We start from the raw sequence: 17,025 nt of genomic DNA, 5'->3' as shown, positions 1-17,025 counted from the left end.
TGTACCAAATTTCAGCCGGATCGGATGAAATTTGCTTCTCTTAGAGGCTCCGCAAGCCAAATCGGGGGATCGGTTTATATGGGGGCTATATATAATTATTGGCCGATGTGAACCAATTTTTCCATAGTTGTTAGAGACTATATGCTAACAGCATGTACCAAATTTCAGCCGGATCGGATGAAATTTTCTTCTCTTAGAGGCTCCGCAAGCCAAATCGGGGGATCGGTTTATATGGGGGCTATATATAATTATTGACCGATGTGGACCAATTTTTGCATGGTTGTTAAGGATCACATACAAACACCATGTACCAAATTTCAGCCGGATCGGATGAAATTTGCTTCTCTTAGAGGCTCCGCAAGCCAAATCTGGGGATCGGTTTATATGAGGGCTACATATAATTATGGGCCGATGTGGACCAATTTTTGCACGGTCATTAGAGACCAAATATTAACACCACGTACCAAATTTCAGCTGGATCGGATGAAATTTGCTCTCTTAGAGGGTCTGCAAGCCAAATTTGGGGGCCCGTTTATATGGGGTCTATACGTAAAAGTGGACCGATATGGCCCATTTGCAGTACCATTCGACCTACATCAATAACAACTACTTCTGCCAAGTTGCAAGTCGTAGCTTGTTTCGTTCGGAAGTTAGCGTGATTTCAACAGACGGACGGACGGACATGCTGAGATCGACTCAGAATTTCACCACGACCCAGAATATATACTTTATGGGGTCTTAGAGCAATATTTCGATGTGTTACAAACGGAATGACATAGTTAATATACCCCCATCCTATGGTGGAGGGTATAATATTCAATTAAAAATTTAAGTGGTTCAATAATTTTTTGTATTGAAACAAAAATCAATTAAAGTACACACAAAAAATTTTTTTTCTGATTCAATCACGAAATTAATTGATCCAATTAATTTTTTAATTGAAATGACTTCAATCACGAAAATGATAGTATCAATCACAGTTTTAATTGGGCATAGAAAAAATTCTTGATTAAAAAATTAATTGATTTCATTTTAATTGATTCAATTAAAAACTTAATTGATGTTGATTGCAAAACTCAATTAATTTAGTAATTAAACAAAGGTAACTATTTTCAATTACATTCTGAATTGGCTTAGAATTTGTAGTTGGATTAACAATTGATTGTTTGAAAAAAAAAATTAATCAAAAATTTAATCACTTTTATAACTGACTTAGTCTTCCGAATTTGATTAAAAGTTAATTGTATCAATTAACTTTTTAATTAAAAATTTCAAAATTTTCAATCATTGACTAAATTAACTTAATGTTTCTATCGTGATTAAAAAGTTAATTGTGCCAATTAATTTATTAATTGAAAAAAATTTCAACTTCAAAAAATATTTTGGTGATATTTTTTTCTGTGTATTGTTATTAAAGTAAAATAAAGTATTTTTATAAAGAACAAATAAACCCGAATTGCACAAAAAAGTGAACTCTATATGTCACCAAAAAAATATAAATTATAAAAATTGTACACAAACTGAGAAAAAAAATAAAATAAAAATGTTTCCAATTAAATTAATTAACTAATTTAATTGAATTAAAAAAAAAAATATTCAATTAAAAATTTTATTGGTTCAAAATTTTATTTAAATTGAAACAAAAATCAAATAATTTTTTAATTCGAACAACTATTATCACAATATTAAATTGGTGTTTACACAAAGAAAAAATTATTTCCGACGAAACGAAATTTTAGACACCTAAAATGAAATATTTTTTTTTAAAGGAAATAAACCAGGAATTACAGTCAAAAAAAATGTGAACTCTATATGTCGCCAAACAAAAATATCAAAATTATACACAAACACAGGAAAAAATATAATCAACATTTTTCCAATAAAAATTTTAATTGAATTTTTAAAAAAATATTTAATTAAAAATTTAATTGGTTCAAAAATTTAACTTTAATTGAAATAAAAATCTATTAATTTTTTTAATTGGAACAAATATTCTTTAATGAAAGTGAAATTGTCTATATATTATGACAATATCAATTTTGTTAAAAAAAAAATTTAAGTATTTTTATTAAGAGCAAATAAGCCCGAATTACACAAAAAGTGAACTCTATATGTAACCAAAGAAATATAAAAAATATACACAAACACAGAAAAAATATAATCAACCATTTCCAAATAAATTTTTAATTGAATTAAAAAAAAATATTCAGTTAAAAATTTAATTGGTTCAAAAATTTAATTTTAATTGGACCATTTGTTTTTTAATAAAAGTGAAATTATCTAAATAGTATCACAATATGGTATTGCTGTACACACAAAGAAAAAATTATTTCAGACGGAACGAAATTTTAGACACAGAAAATAAAGTATTTTTATTAAGAGAAAATAAACCCGAATTTACCCTCAAAAAAAGTGAACTTAGACAATTTCACTTTCATTAAAAATACTTGTTCCAATTAAAAAAATATTTGATTTTTGCTTCAAATAAAAAAAAAATTGTTGAAGCAATTACATTTTTAATTAAGTATTTTTTTAAAATTCATTTTTTAATATTTTTTTAATAATTCAATTAATCAACAATTTTTAATTAAATTTTAAAAAATATTCAATTAAAAATTTTTAATTGAATTTTAAAAAATATATAATTAAAAATTTAATTGTTAGAACTTTTTTTAATTGAAACAAAAATCAATTAATTTTTTTAGTTGGAACAATTATTTTTGTAATTGACTTTGGTGATTGATACTATAATTTCTGTGATTGGCGACATTTCTATTAAAAATTAATTGGATCAATTAATTTCATGATTGAAGACAAACAATATTTTTGTTCTGCGAATGGAGCATAATGATTTACAAAACTCGTGTCTCCCACAAAATAGTTAAGAATCTCTAAAAATTTGTACATTTTACTAATAACACAGCAAAAAAATTCACGAAACTTTTTCCAATTAAAGTCTTAACCCTTAAATGCACACGGTATCTTTTAAGAAACAACCAGAAAAAAATTCTTATGCCTTAAAATTTTGACCGAGTTCTATGAACCCAAGTTTGTTGTATTTATTACATCATAGCGCTATTTATAAATTGTGGTTTTCCGAGAAATTTGTTGTTCTTCTGAGAAATCTGCAGTCAAGAATAAAACTCCAACTTTAACTAAAAATTAAAAAAAAAACTACAAATTGGAAGGTAACTAATATTTACCAGAGATAAAAGTAATGTTGGTAAAAATGCTGAAAAGTGTAAACATATATCTATTTTCTATTCTCCACTAAAATTATATTGTATATTTTTAAATAAAAACTTAGTTTAATGAGCACCGTATTTTTTAGGATAAAAAAAAACACATACAGATTTTTTTTTTGAAAAAATTGTCCTTGTGCATTTAAGGGTTAATTGAGTTATAACAAGTATATACAGCAGTAAATTCGGCCGGGCCGAATTTTAAATACCCACCACATCAATCAAATATGATAGTTTACTTTGAAAACTCTTCGTCGTAGTGGGTTACTTTATAATATATAGAATTGTAGGGGATTTGATGAGAAATCTTCTCCCAAGGCAGTCAGCTCCCGAAGACAAACTTTAAAGATTCTACCTATGAAGACCAGATAAGATTCTAGATTTATGAGAACCAATTTTGTTTGGGTTTTAGAGAAATTATAAACATATCGTGTATATGATTAAATTACGCCTTGATTTGAAATCTTAAATCTGTAGATTTTTTCTGCCATTATTTAAATAAATACGATGAGTAAAATCTGGAAATTTTACTTTCAGTTTGAAGCAATTTTCAAGATCAGTGCGCCTGCTATATTAGAGAATTTTAGAGTTGAATAAACGAAAATACTTTATAAGAAAAGGAAATTTAGTTTGTCTAAATTTTATTATAGATTTCCAATTTCAGCCAAATTGGGTAAAAACTACGGATTCTAGAAGCCCAAGAAATAAAGCCGGGAGATCGGTGTATATGGGGGCTATACCAAAACATGGACCGATAGGTACCATTTGCTGCTCACATATTTGTGATCTTAAAATACCTCCAGAATTTCAAACAAATCGGCTAGAAAACATAGTCTCTAGACGCCCAAGAAGTAAAAATCGAGAGATCAGTCTATATGGGGGTTATACCAAAAAATGGACCGATATACCTCAATTTCGGCACACTTATTTGTGCTATACCAAAACATGGACCGATACGGATCATTTTCGACACACCTCTTTATAGTCCCACAATACCTCTAGATTTCCAATTTGAGGTAAATCGGATGGAAAATTTAGTTTCTAGACGCCCAAGAAGCAAAATCGGGAGATCGGTCTATATGGGGGCTATATCAAAACATGAACCGATACGGACCATTTTCGACACACCTCCTTATGGTCCTAAAATACCTCTAGATTTTCAATTTCAGACAAATCGGATAGAAAATACTGTTTCTAGACGCCTAAGAAGCAAAATCGGGAGATCGGTCTATATGGGGGCTATACCAAAACATGGACCGATACGGACCATTTTCGACACACCTCTTTATGGTCCCAAAATACCTCTGGATTTCAAATTTCAGGCAAATCTGATAAAAACTACGGTTTTTATAGGTCCAAGACCCCAAATCGGGAGGTCGGTTTATATGGGGACTATATCAAAACTTGGACCGATATAGCCCATCTTCGAACTTGACCAGCCTGCAAACAAAAAACTAATCTGTGCCAAATTTGGGGACGATAGCGCCATTATTGAAGGCTGTAGCGTGATTACAACAGACAGACAGACAGACAGACAGACAGACAGACAGACGGACAGACGGACATGCTTATATCGTCTTAGAATTTCTCCCTGATCAAGAATATATATACTTTATATATTCGGAAATCGATATTTCGATGTGTTACAAACGGAATGACAAACTTATTATACCCCCGTCACCATTTTATGGTGGTGGGTATAAAAAGATTCAATTAAAATTGTAATTGATTCAAAAAAATTTTTAATTGAAACAATAATCAATCACAAAAATTAATAATATCAATTCATTTTTTAATTGGATCAATTAATTTTTTACTTGACTTCCAATTAATTTTTTTATACCCTCCACCATAGGATGGGGGGTATATTAACTTTGTCATTCCGTTTGTAACACATCGAAATATTGCTCTAAAGTATATATATTCTGGGTCGTGGTGAAATTCTGAGTCGATCTGAGCATGTCCGTCCGTCCGTCTGTTGCAATCACGCTAACTTTCGAACGAAACAAGCTATCGACTTGAAACTTGGCACATGTAGTTGCTATTGGTGTAGGTCGGATGGTATTGCAATTGGTCCACATCGGTCCACAATTATATATAGCCCCCATATAAACCGATCCCCAGATTTGGCTTGCGGAGCCTCTAAGAGAAGCAAATTTCATCCGATCCGGCTGAAATTTGGTACATGGTGTTAGTATATGGTCTTTAACAACCAAGCAAAAATTGGTCCACATCGGTCCATAATTATATATAGCCCCCATAGAAACCGATCCCCCGATTTGGCTTGAAGAGCCTCTAAGAGAAACAATTTTCATCCGATCCGGCTGAAGTTTGCTATATGGTCTCTAACAACCATGCACAAATTGGTCCATATCGGTCCATAATTATATATATATGGGGGTTATAAACCGATCACCAGATCTGACCTCCGGAACCTCTTGGAAGACCAAAATTCATCTGATTCAGTTGAAATTTGGTACGTGATTTTATATATATGGCCTCAAACACCCATGCAAAAATCGATCCATAATTATATGTAGGCCATAATTATATATAGGCCCCATATAAACCGATCCCCAGATTTGACCTCCGGAGCACCTTGGAAGAGCAAAATTCTTCACATTCGGTTGAAATTTGGTACGTGATGTTAGTATATGGTATCCAACAACCATGCAGGAATTGGTTCCTATCATTCCATAATTATAAAGGGTGATTTGTTAAGAGCTTGATAACTTTTTTTTTTTTAAAAACGCATAAAATTTGCAAAATCTCATCGGTTCTTTATTTGAAACGTTAGATTGGTCCATGACATTTACTTTTTGAAGATAATTTCATTTAAATGTTGACCGCGGCTGCGTCTTAGGTGGTCCATTCGGAAAGTCCAATTTTGGGCAACTTTTTCGAGCATTTCGGCCGGAATAGCCCGAATTTCTTCGGAAATGTTGTCTTCCAAAGCTGGAATAGTTGCTGGCTTATTTCTGTAGACTTTAGACTTGACGTAGCCCCACAAAAAATAGTCTAAAGGCGTCAAATCGCATGATCTTGGTGGCCAACTTACCGGTCCATTTCTTGAGATGAATTGTTCTCCGAAGTTTTCCCTCAAAATGGCCATAGAATCGCGAGCTGTGTGGCATGTAGCGCCATCTTGTTGAAACCACATGTCAACCAAGTTCAGTTCTTCCATTTTTGGCAACAAAAAGTTTGTTAGCATCGAACGATAGCGATCGCCATTCACCGTAACGTTGCGTCCAACAGCATCTTTGAAAAAATACGGTCCAATGATTCCACCAGCGTACAAACCACACCAAACAGTGCATTTTTCGGGATGCATGGGCAGTTCTTGAACGGCTTCTGGTTGCTCTTCACTCCAAATGCGGCAATTTTGCTTATTTACGTAGCCATTCAACCAGAAATGAGCCTCATCGCTGAACAAAATTTGTCGATAAAAAAGCGGATTTTCTGCCAACTTTTCTAGGGCCCATTCACTGAAAATTCGACGTTGTGGCAGATCGTAAGTCTATTCACGATGAAATGTCAAACCATACTAAGCATCTTTCTCTTTGACACCATGTCTGAAATCCCACGTGATCTGTCAAATACTAATGCATGAAAATCCTAACCTCAAAAGAATCACCCTTTATATAGCTCCCATATAAACCGATCCCCAGATTTGACCTCCGGTGCCTTTTCGAGAAGCAAAATTCATCCGATCTGGTTGAAATTTGGTACTTGGTGGTTTAACAATCATGTGAGTTGAAATTTGTGGATGACAGTCTTTCGTAGAAGTTTCTACGCAATCCATGGTGGAGGGTACATAAGATTCGGCCTGGCCGAACTTACGGCCGTATATACTATCATTTCTGTGGTTGAAAATATTTCAATTAAAAATTAATTGGATCAATTAATTTCGTAATTGAAGACAAAAAATATTATTTTGTGTGAACTTTGTATGACATTAAAGACATTTTTGCGATATTTAACTCCAAATTGTTCTCTTAAACTATGATGTTTTCTTTAGCATGTGCAAAAAAATTATGTTTTTTATTTAAGTTTGTTGAGAAATATTAACTTATTTTTGTGAAATCGTCGTGACATCTGTGTTTGTAATACATTTTAGTTAAAATTTTCTAAAATTAACCTCATTTTTCTAATTTTAACCAAAATCTTCCTTTCTGCTGGGTTCACTTTAGTATGACAACCCATGCAACAATTATCTCCATTATTTTTTATTTGCCTCTAAAGAATTGTTTCTTTTGCATCTTTTCCAAAAAAAATTAATTTGTTTAAAATTCCCTTCCTCCGAAAAAAGAAACCTCATCTTTCAGTGTAGAGTAATATTCGAGCAACAAAAAAAAAAAAAACAAAAAAAAAGACTCAACTTGCAACAATTTTCAAAATTAAAATGCAAAAACATAAAACCAAACTGTGGCATAATAAAATACAAAACAAATTGAAATTTACAAATGCTTTATCAGAAACAAAAGCATGTAATAAAGACAAGTGCAAATGTGGCTCTTTAAAAAAAATCATAAATTTTTAATTTTTAGTATAAACAAGCATTTCAAGTGAATGACTTTTTGGCGTAAGATCAATGAAGTCAAAAAATAAAAGAAAAAAAAATATGAATCAATACAGAAATGTCTCAAGAGTCAGTGGAAAAAAAAACATTGATAAACAGAAAAAAACAGTAAACAGTTTTATGGGGAAAAAATAAGTACAGGGTAAATGATATGTAATGTTACAAAAGAAGATACTATATTCAAAAGCAAGGTTGGGTTAGGTTAGGTTATGTGGCAGCCCGATGTATCAGGCTCACTAAGACTATTCAGTCCATTGTGATACCACAGTGGTGAACTTCTTTCTTATCACTAAGTGCTGCCCGATTCCATGTCAAGCTCAATGACAAGGGACCTCCTTTTTATAGCCGAGTGCGAACGGCGTTCCACCTTGCAGTGAAACCAGTTCGAGAGCTTTGAAACGCTCAGAAATGTCACCAGCATTACTGAGGTGGGATAATCCACCGCTGAAAAACGTTTTGGTGTTCGGTCGTAGCAGGAATCGTACCCACGACCTTGTGTATGCAAGGCGGGCATGCTAACCATTGCACCAAAAAAAAAAAAATGTAGCAAAAAAAATGATGTTATTCCAATTTTGTGAATCAGTATAGATTTGCTCGACTAGGCCACCTCTGGCATGAATGTGGTAGTTTGGTCCAGTCCCTGTTTTGTCTTGATATGATCGACACTTTGATATTTTTAGGGCCACCCTTACTCTCCCAGATAGCGCAACGTATTGAGATTCGAAGATTTTAAAATTCATTGCTCAAAAGCAAAAAATGTCAGACATAATACATTTTTTTAGAATCAGTTCGTATTTATTCGAGTTAGTTACTTTTGTCATAAATTATGGTCTTCAAACGGTCGACAAAGCTGCACGAATGTGGCTATGCGTACTCCTGGCACAGCGCTGTTTTGAGATGATCGGCCCTTTGGTATTTTTTAGAGCCAACTTTACTCTCCAATATGACCCAGGCACAAAAGTCCAATGGATTGAGATCCGGAAATTTTGGTAGATATTTTAAAGTCATTCTTGGTTGATCGCACTCAGTGATGATACTGAGTTTTGTTGGAATTTTTATGGTCGGCGGCCAAGTTCTGCCTAAGGCTTCAGAACCTTACGTTCCAAAATTCCACAGGCACAAAAGTCCTGCGGATTGCGAACTAGAGTTTGTTTTTGGTGGCCGTTGTGTGATAACATCCTTTTTAAGTGATTCTTGGTTGACACGTGCTGAGCGCGATGATGATGAGTACCGATGGAATTTCCATAGTCTGCGGCCAAAACGTCTGTCTGCCCAAGGCTTCTGGACAGTTTCCTGATTATATTCGGTGTTTATATTGAATCCACAGGGAAGCCGAAGAAGAGGTAGACCAGCGAACACGTGGAGAAGACTAGTAGATGCCGAAATACACAATGCGGGATACACATGGCGAGAACTAAAAAATTTAGCCAATGACAGAACAAAATGGAATGCATTTGTTACGTTGTTGACCACACGGTCGATGAATATAAGCTAGAAGCGACAATCGCCGATTGAATTCTGGTGGCCAATCGAATGTGTACATGTTCTGCTTACCTCCTTGGCAAGTAAATGGTATATTAACTTTGTCATTCCGTTTGTAGCACATCGAAATATTGCACTAAGACCCCATACAGTATATATATTCTGGGTCGTGGTGAAATTCTGAGTCGATCTAACATGTCCGTCGGTCCGTCCGTCTGTTGAAATCACGCTAACTTCCGAACGAAACAAGCTATCGCCATGAAACTTGGCCCAAGTAGTTGTTATTGATGTAGGTCATATGGTATTGCAAATGGGCCATATCGGTCCAATTTTACGTATAGCCCCCATATAAACCGATCGCCAGATTTGGCTAGCGGAGCTTCAAAGAGCAGCAGATTTCATCCGATCCGGCTGAAATTTAGTACTTGGTGTTAGTATATGGTCTCTAACAATCGTGCAAAAATTGGTTCACATCGGTCCAAAATTATACATAGCCCCCATATAAACCGATTCCCAGTTTTGTCTTGCGGAGCCTCAAAGAGAAGCAAATTTCATCCGATCCGCCTGAAATTTGGTACATGGTGTTGGTATATGGTGTCTAACAATCGTGCAAAAATTGGTTTACATCGGTCCATAATTATATATAGCCCCCATATAAACCGATCCCCAAATTTGGCTTGCGGAACCTCTAAGAGAAGCATATTTCATCCGATCCGACTGAAATTTGGTACATGATATTGGTATATGGTATCTAACAACCATGCCCCCATATAAACCGATCCCCAGATTTGGCTTGTGAAGCCTCTAAGAGAAGCATATTTCATCCGATCCAGCTGAAATTTGGTACTTGGTGTTGGTATATGGTGTCTAACAATCGTGCAAAAATTGGTTCACATTGGTTCATAATTATATATAGCCCCCATATAAACCCATCCCCAGATTTGGTTTTGAAGCCTCTTGAGGAGTAAATTCCGATTAAGTTGAAATTTGCTACATTGTGCTAGTATGTGGCCTTTAGCAACCATGCCTCATTACATCCATATCGGCCTTTAGTTATATATACACGCAAGGAAAAAAAACGGTTGGAAAACGTGTACCGAAAACGTTTTTCTTTTTTTAGAGTTTTTTGAATTGCTTTGAAAAATATACACTTTTATCACCAAAAAAATTCGTTTGGTACAAAAATTTTATTTTTTCAATAAAAAAAGTTATTTTTGAACCAAAAACACAGTCCATTTCGTTTATCTCAAAAACTGTTCTTTTCTGACTTTAGGTCTTTAATAAGACACATTTTAAAGTTCATAGTAAAAATTTAATATAATAGAATGTAATGTTGAACATTTTTTCGGAATCTTCCGACCATATCTAGAATATATGTAAAAAAACTTTGGACGAAGCAGGGATCGAACCCACGACCCTTGGCATGCAAGTCGGACGTAGCAACCACTGCTCCACGGTGCCCAACTAAATGCATTTTTCTGTTAAATAAACTTTGTTTAATCGGCTGGTGGGCGCCGCAAGCTATGCTATATAAATATAACTTATATGGGTAATTGTCTATTGATGACAATAACGGCTACATAGCTCAGTGGATGGTGTGTTGGCTTACATATTGCATGGTCTGCGGTTCGATTCTCCGTCAGGCGAAACGTACACAAAAAATTTATAAAATCGTATAATTTCTTCTACATTGTTTGTATTACAGAAAAAGGTGCTAAGACCTAAAAAACTTCGTGGAAGTGAGAAAGATGTGAGGGAAATGCAATTAGCCAGAAAAAAAAATTTTTTTTGAGTTAGTCTTTATGAAATTGTTATTACATCCTGGAAAATAATAAACGTTTATCACAAAAAGTATATACTTTTCTTCCAAATACACTTCGTTTCAACGAAAAGCAAATGAGAAACGAACTTTGTTTGTCTAAAATTTCGTTTGGGAGGAAAGAATTATTTTTTTGCGTGTAGCCCTCAGAAAAACCGAAGACGATGTTAAGTAGTTTTATGATACCTTGCCATCGGAAAGTATGTCCACAACCCAAGTAATTCGACTGTGGATGACAATCTTTCGTAGAAGTTTCTACGCAATCCATGGTGGAGGGTACATAAGATTCGGCCTGGCCGAACTTACGACCGTATATTTGTTTTACAAGCTGCTCACTTTGGTACGATTTCTCATAAGAAGAAACCAAATTCGGCAACCAGTCACTTTCGTGCAAGCAAATTAACACTTTGGCTCTTTCCAGTCTAAGTTTTTTTGTACATCGGCAAGCTCTTGGTTTTTTTGGAAATTCAATGGCTTCAGCCTAAGCTCATTTTTCAATATGTATTGCCTTAATTCTCGCGATATGTTCAACACTCGAGCAAGTTTTCTAACAATGCGGTTAAGATTTCGAACAAATCTGACCTTCAATTTTCGGATCATTTCTGATGTTGTGTCAGGGTTATGAGCAATGGTACTAGAAACGAAATATTTATTCACATTTACATAAATGCTGTCTACCTGTCTGTTCTACTGACGCTATGGAAAATCTCTTCCCTTTGTTTCAATAGTTCTATTTATTTTGTGTGTTTCGAAGCACTGTGCATGAATAGCTTCGTATTCATTCATTCATTGTCTTAACAAACGGAGTCTGAAATTACAACAGCCTCGCAACCCTTTAACTATATTGTAGTATTACGTGTAAATCTTGTAAATTTCAATAACGTGACTTGGCACAGACATTGCAAAAACATTTCAGAGCATTTTTATTCCATTAATATTTGAACTTTATTAACAAGGGCAAAAAATTATAGCGCCACTGCACAGTGGCTGCATTTAACGAAAATGATTTGATGAAAGTAATTAACAGTGATGTACACCTATAGAAAAAATCATGAACGGCGTGCACGTTTCAAAACGATCTGTTCATGAAAGTGAATCCATATCGGTCCACTTTTACGTGTAGCCCCCATATAAACGGACCTCCAAATTTGGCTTGCGATTGCTCTAAAAGAAGCAAATTTCATCCGATCAGGCTGAAATTTGGTACATGGTGTTGGTATATGGTCTCTAACAACCATGCAAGAATTGGTCCATATCGGCTCATAATTATATATAGCCGATCCCCAATCACACAAAAATTGGTCTATATCGGTTCATAATCATGGTTGCCACTCGAGCCAAAAATAATCTACCAAAATTTGATTTTTATAGAAAACATTGTTAAAATGTTATTTCTATAGAAATTTTTTTTTGCAAATTTTATTTCTATAGAAAATTTTGTCAAAATTTTATTTCTATAGAAAATTTTTTCCAAATTTTATTTCTATAGAAAATTTTGTCAAAATTTTACTTCTATAGAAAATGTCAAAATTTTATTTTGTAAAAATTTTATTTCTATAGAAACTTTAAACATAATTATATACATATTTAATCGGCCTTTTTATACCCTCCACCATAGGATGGGGGTATATTAACTTTGTCATTCCGTTTGTAACACATCGAAATATTGCTCTAAGACCCCATAAAGTATATATATTCTGGGTCGTGGTGAAATTCTGAGTCGATCTAAGCATGTCCGTCCGTCTGTCCGTCTGTTCGTCTGTCCGGCTGTCCGTCCGTCTGTGGAAATCACGCTAACTTCCGAACGAAACAAGCTATCGACTTGAAACTTGGCACAAGTAGTTGTTATTGATGTAGGTCGGATGGTATTGAAAATGGGCCATATCGGACCACGTTTACGTATAGCCCCCATATAAACCGATCCCCAAATTTGGCTTGGGGAGCCTCCCGGAGCAGTAAAATTCATCCGATCCGGTTGAAATTTGGTACGTGGTCTTAGTATACGGTCTCTAACAACCATGCAAAAATTGGTCCATATCGGTCCATAATTATATATAGGCCCCATATAAACCGATCCCCAGATTTGACCTCCGGAGCCTCTTGGAGGGGCAAAATTCATCCGATCCGATTGATATTTGGTACCTGATGTTAGTATATGGTCTCTAACAACCATGCAAAAACTGGTCCATATCGGTCCATAATTATATATAGTCCCCATATAAACCGATCCCCAGATTTGACCTCCGGAGACTTTTGGAGGGGCAAAATTCATCCGATCCGGTTGAAATTTGGTAATTGATGTTATTATACAGCCTCTAACAACCATGCAAAAATTGGTCCATATCGGTCCATAATTATATATAGCTCCCATATAAACCGATCCCCAGATTTGACCACCGGAGCCTCTTGGAGGAGCAAAATTCATCCGATCCGGTTGAAATTTAGTATGTGGTCTTAGTATACGGTTTTTAACAACCATGCAAAAATTGGTCCATATCGGTCCATAATTATATATAGCCCCCATATAAACCGATCCCCAGATTTGACCTCCGGAGCCTCTTGGAGGGGCAAAATTCATCCGATCCGGTTGAAATTTGGTACCTGATGTTAGTTTACGGCCTCTCATAACCATGCAAAAATTGGTCCATATCGGTCCATAATTATATATAGCCCCCATATAAACCGATCCCCAGATTTGAACTCCGGAGCCTCTTGGAAGAGCAAAATTCATCCGATCCAGTTGAAATTTGGTACATGGTGTTAGTATATGGTCTCTAACAACCATGCAAAAATTGGTCCATATCGGTCCATAATTATATATAGTTCCCATATAAACCGTCCCCAGATTTGACGTCCGGAACCTCTTGGAGGAGCAAAAGTCATCCGATACGGTTGAAATTTGGTACATTTTGTCAATATGTGGCCTCTAACAGCCATGTAAAAATTGGTCCATATCGGTCTTTAGTTATATATAGCCGATGACTTATTACACAAAAATTGGTCCATATCGCCAAAAATAATCTACCTAAACTTTATTTCCATAGAAAATTTTGTCAAATTTTATTACTATAGAAAGTTTTGTTAAAATTTCATTTCTATAGAAAGTTTTGTCAAAAGTTTATTTCTATAGAAATGTTTGTCAAAATTTTATTTCTATAGAAAATTTTGTAAAAAATTTATTTCTGTAGAAAATTTTATTTCTATACAAAATTTTGTCAAAATTTTATTTCTATACAATATTTTGTCAACATTTTATTTCTATAGAAATTTTTGTCAAAATTGTATTGCTATAGAAAATTTTGTCAACATTTTACTTCCATAGAAAATTTTGTCAACATTTTATTTCTATAGAAAATTTTGTCAAGTTTTTATTTCTATAGAAAATTTTGTCAAATTTTTATTTCTATAGAAAATTTTGTCAAAATTTTATTTCTATAGAAAATTTTGTCAAGGTTTCATTTCTATAGAAAATTTTGTCAAAATTTTATTTCTATAGAAAATTTTGTCAAACTAGATTATATACGTATTTAATCGGCCTTTTTTGTTTAATATATACCCCGTATGGGCAATCTTACAATTTAGAAGACAGTGTTATCGCAGTTTTAGACATCGGCTAGTGTTATCGCAACCCAAGTAATTCGATTGTGGATGACAGCCTTTAGTAGAAGTTCCTACGCAATCCATGGTGGATTCGGCCTGGCCGAACTTACGGCCGTATATACTTGTTTAGTTTAATATATACCACGTATGGACTATGTGGTATATATTACGGTGTTAGGAAGTTTTAAGATACCTTGCCATCGGTTTCAGTAGAAGTTTCTACGCAATCCATGGTGGAGGGTACATAAGCTTCGGCTTGGCCGAACTTACGGCCGTATATACTTGTTGTTTTTTTTTTTAAATCATTGAATAAACCAACAATAAAAAACACAACAAATTAGCCTAAATTTTCTAAAATTAACCGAAATTTTCCTTCCTGTTGGGTTCACAGTTTTTTGAGTGTGGTTCAATAAGATAGTCCAGTTTTTTTTGTTTTTTAACCAAGAAAACCCGACATTCTCATTAATCTGTGTTTCGATAGCTGTAGCTTTAATTGAAACACTTGAAATTAGAAATTAATTGCATCAATTTTTTTTGTTTGAAATAAAAAAAAATATTTTTTTTCCAACCACTGTGCACTGTGATATTCTTCGCAATTACCCTCTATAACTGCCTTACAACTTCTTCCATTCATTGATAGTTAAATACATGATCTCACGTTTATCAATTGTGTACTTTGATATATTCGGCTAACAAAGAAATACAAAAATTCAATACTGGCCACCCTAATGTCTACATATATAAAATTTTTGTTTTATATAAATACTCGTAGCTACAAAAAAAAAAGAACACATACCAACTTTCTATCAGATTCATGGGACATTTCTGATAGCAATGGCGTGGAAATAAAAATAAAAGTCAATTGCATTAGAGGTGATTAATCAGTTTCTTTATTAACATTGCCTGTATAAAATATTTAATAAATAAATAAAATCAACGACAGGAAAAAAGGTGTCATCTAATGTGAATACAAAAAAAAAAATAAAAAATAAACGAAGAAAACTGCTTGTTAGGCTTTTTAATATACAAAGTAAATTAAAAAATAAAAAGAAAAACAAAAAAAAAAAAATAAATGATACCTAACATTCTATATTACATACAAAAATAAGACAAGATAATTAAAAAAAAAAAAGTAAAACAAAAACTGAAACCTCCCCTAAAAAGTTCTTATCTTTTTGCAAACACTCGACGAATATAAGATTGCCAAAAAAAAAACAAGTCGTTTAGTGATAACAATTTTTTGAATGAAAATGAAAATACTCTAATATTTATTTTTTTGTTTTTGTATAATTAATAAAAAATAAACAACGCAAAATCTAAACAAATAAATAGTTGCCAAATATTTTAACAAAAAAGAAATTAAATATGCACTAGAAAACTATTTCACAATTGTAGTTTCGCTGATAAGGTCTTTGCTGGAGATCAACCCAAAAATATAAGCTTAATAATAAAAACATCACTACAAATTAAAAAATACACAAAAACTAAAAAAACGTGACAATTTTAAGTATACTACAGAAAAATCACTTGAAAAATTATGACGAAAAAAAAATTGCCAATTAAACAGGTTTCGATTTGAAATTTAAACATTTTCAATAAAATACCATAATAATAACCATAATAATTAATGCTCGTTAAAGTGCTTACACAGTGTGTCTATGTTAATAATTTACATATTGAGACTTTCCTCGAATTGGAGGAAGCAACTAAAAAAAACAAACCAAACAAAAACCACAAAAAACAAAAACAACAAAAAAGCAACTAACCATGCAACCAATTCGCATGTAAAGAATTTATGTTGAATATGACTTTAGAAAAACAAATTTTGCTAAATGTCCAACAACTCTTCAATAACTGAAATCAGGTCAAAAAGTGCGCCTCTAAACAATTTGAAAAAAAGTCTTTGTGGACTTTATGGAAAAACTTTAGGAGTAAGTGTATGCATATGTAAGTATGTGTGTGTGTGCAAGAGATCTCTGCTAATAAAGGAAATGCATACGCATTTATGCAGAGAGAATAACAGAGAGTGGCAGATAAAAGTGAGCGCAGTAATGAGAAGAGAGACAAGCAATGCTCCTATTGAAACATTTAAGAAGAAGAGTTAATAGAAATTAGTTAATAAAGCAACTTAATATTAAATATCATAAAATGACAATAAATATTAAATTAAAATTTTCCATATAAAGGGTGATTCTTTTGAGGTTAGGATTTTCATGCATTAGTATTTGACAGATCACGTGGGATTTCAGACATGGTGTCAAAGAGAAAGATGCTCAGTATGCTTTGACATTTCATCATGAATA

General features: G+C 33.4%; 1 protein-coding gene across 12 annotated transcripts in view; it reads left to right on the top strand.

Annotated features, from left to right (window-relative positions):
* Positions 1-17,025, top strand: part of laza (lazaro) — a 32,590-nt gene that overhangs the window by 2,373 nt on the left and 13,192 nt on the right. For 3 of the 12 annotated variants that reach the window (XM_075304460.1, XM_075304459.1, XM_075304458.1), the window contains exon 2: positions 16,363-16,669. The gene's annotated coding sequence lies outside the window, so the exon portion shown is untranslated. Of the gene's footprint in view, positions 1-15,162; positions 16,670-17,025 lie in introns of those variants that run through there. The other 9 variants (XM_075304456.1, XM_075304454.1, XM_075304461.1 and 6 more) reach the window with 8 other exon arrangements.

Source organism: Haematobia irritans, chromosome 4, assembly GCF_050003625.1.
Source record: "Haematobia irritans isolate KBUSLIRL chromosome 4, ASM5000362v1, whole genome shotgun sequence".
Lineage (NCBI taxonomy): Eukaryota > Metazoa > Arthropoda > Insecta > Diptera > Muscidae > Haematobia > Haematobia irritans.
Note: the sequence above shows the minus strand (reverse complement) of the source record. Positions and strands in the feature narration are given on the sequence as shown.